Source organism: Octodon degus, unplaced genomic scaffold (assembly GCF_000260255.1).
Source record: "Octodon degus isolate 3935 unplaced genomic scaffold, OctDeg1.0 scaffold00024, whole genome shotgun sequence".
Classification (NCBI taxonomy): domain Eukaryota; kingdom Metazoa; phylum Chordata; class Mammalia; order Rodentia; family Octodontidae; genus Octodon; species Octodon degus.
The window spans coordinates 8,520,891-8,523,837 of NW_004524600.1; the positions used below are offsets into that span (position 1 = coordinate 8,520,891).

General features: G+C 44.9%; 1 pseudogene; it reads left to right on the forward strand.

Annotated features, from left to right (window-relative positions):
• The window catches only part of LOC111811986, a 52,929-nt pseudogene extending 50,304 nt beyond the window's left edge, over positions 1-2,625 (forward strand).
• Positions 2,626-2,947: the final 322 nt, after the last annotated feature.

The window sequence follows — 2,947 nt, forward strand, 5'->3', positions numbered from 1 at the left end:
AGAGAGAGAGAGAGAGAGAGAGAGAGAGAGAGAGAGAGAGAGAGAGAGAGAGGTGTACGCAGATACACAAACTGAATCTGACATGCTGACATACTTCTGCATGAAGGATGAAGGAACACCTATCTGCTAACTGAAACTAGCTCTGAAGCCTAAACCCAAGGAGCACCCACATAACAGGAAGGAAAAATAGGTCCAAAAAAATGGTCAGAAAAGATTCATGACCCACAGCCCGAGAGAAGCAACAACAGTATGTTCAAAACTCCAGAGAATTCTAAAAAAGTAAGAACTAGGCAAAGAACTGGTTAGACATCATGACCTATTAGAAATGATGTCTAAACGATGAATTAATTAGCCAATTGGTTATTGAATCTTCGTTAATTATAGAGGTTCAAGTAGGAAGCAACTTAGAAACCATCCCCCTCTCACAATGATAACAATGAATACAACATCCTTGTACACAGGCTTCCAGCTTCTGCATGAAGCCCAGTGCGAAGAGGTCAAGTGGACCATCCCGAGACTTGCAAGCTCACGCCCTCAGGCATGTGCTCTCACTCCACCACCCCCACGTCCATTTTCCCCCTGAGATTAGATCATCCCCATCACTCTAGACCACCTACTTTGCCCAAGTCCTTCTAAATACGCAGGGCCCCCCCTGAGTACACTGTGCTAGAAGGGGCCCCAGATCACGTCGGACACAGTGAGAACCTCTTCCTGCATTAGTTCCCAGAGCAGGGCCTGGGCTGGTACAGTCTGGGGCTGTGCTGGACTTAATGCGAGGTTCTTTTGATTAAATGCTCTAGTAAACAAGGCCACTTCAGTCCTCCTCTTGTGTACTTGATTGTGCTGAGGCTAAATGAGACCTATTTTTACTCCCGAGGGAATTGCCTCCACTTGGATGCAATTTCACTCCACACATAGCACTGGATTTGGTACCTGCTCTTCATTTTAATCAGTATTTGATTGGGTGAAGAAGTCGATGAGTGCATTTTCTATTTACTTTCAATTTGCTTCCCTGTCTCAGTTTCCATATGTCCAAGAATTTGCCAAACATATCAGCTAAGGGATACACTGGGGGAAAAAAATAATAGAAAATTCTACTTCCAAAATCTAAGTGAATATATTTATTTCCCTCCAAAAATGAGAAGTCTGGAGGCAAGTGGTCCACATTCACACTGCCACTCAACGATGCCCTCAGAGACCAAGTTTGCAGCATCTTAAGAAGTTTACCTTCTTTAGCAAGCTGTTTTCCTCTTGGTGTTTCCTGTCTCTTGGTTAGAGGATGTTTATTTCACCTGCATCAGTATCAGCACCTTTCAGGCAAGAACAAGGGAAGGAGAGCTGGCCAAATAGCTCAGCGCATTAAAGTGCTTGCAAGCAGGAGCAAAGGGCTGGGGGCTCAATCCTGGGCTCTACTGTGCAGCCCCGCCCCCCCCCAGGGCACACTGAGATGGCAATTGAGACTGGGCATGGTGGTGTGCGCCTGTAATCCCAGATTTTGGGAGGCTGTAAATAGGTGGATCACTACAAGTCTGATCTACTAGTGAGACCCTGAACACCCTGTAGACCCTTCCCTAAAATACAAAAATTTTTTTTTAAAAAAAAGAACAAGGGAAGGAAAAATGGGCACATTTTTTTAAATGTCCCTTATATGTCAGGAAAGCTAGAACAGCCCCAGAAGCAGCACTCAGCAGACTCCCATTGCATTTTCTTGGCCAGAACTGGACCACACTCTCCTAGTGCTGTCACTGGTGAGTACAGGGAGTAGATCTAAGGAAGGGCCTTCCCCTCCAAACAGCAAAGGTAGCTCTGGCTACGCCCCAAATGATTGGATCCTGTCAGCAAGGAAGGAGGGGTCTGCATGGCGCGCAAGCAAAGGGAAGTGCTTGTCACTCATGCATTCTACCAAGTAAATTTAGACAAGCAGAGGTGTGTATGACTTCCTTCCAGGTCATCAAAAGTTATGCAACCAGTAGAGATGTAGTAGTAGACCTAACACTGACTTGTTTGCCTGCCATACAGAGTTGTTTACTGCACCCCAAAAACCTGGAATAAAAACTTAAAAGAGCCCTAGGAAATGAACAGGTGTTCAAGTGGGAATTGTAGGCCTGGCTGCCCTGACAGTCAGCCAACACCCAACACTTCTCATTTCTTCTCTTTCTATCCTGTATCCACCACCTCATAAGAACTTGAGTTGCTTTGAAACTCTGGTGGCACTTTAATCCCATCTGTATGACCAAAACCTAGCACATCAGCTGGTCTGAGCTCAATGAATACATACTTTTGAAGTGAAATTTCAAGTTATCGCTGCATGAGGCAGTATACTATAAAACAAATAGCCTAGCTCAGGTTCCGGTGGCTGCCTGCCTGGGCTCTTTGCTTCATATCCCTGCGAGCCTTCAGGAACATGGGCAGCCGTGAATCAGGTAATGCAGTTTGTTGAGCTGAGTCGGCACTTTGTGAAGAACTCCATCCTGCTTGCTGGTGAAAAGATGCACCAAACCAGACAGGAAAGAATGCCAGAAGGTTGCCATGGCAACAGCAATAGGCTACAGTATCATGGGCTTCATCGGCTTCTTTGTGAAATTGACCCACATCCCCATTAACAACATCATGGTGGGTGGCTGACCACTTAGGAAGAGTGCCTTTCTTCCTGCCACCTTAGGGGTGGAGAAGCTCATGCAGTAAAAGTTTTACTTCTCTACTTTGTGTTTTTGGTTTTGTCCTCCCCTTTTACAGTGTTTTCTATTTGTAAATTAAAATTATTTCAAAATTAAAATAAAACAAATGGTCTGTTCCAGGACAGGGAGATGGTTCAGTAGAATAAGCACTTGCTTGGCAAACACAAGAGCATGAATTCAATCCCCAGTTCTACCAAAAAAAAAAAAAAAAGACTGAGCATGGTGGAGCATGACTGTAATCCCAGGAGAATCACTACGAGTCCAATCTA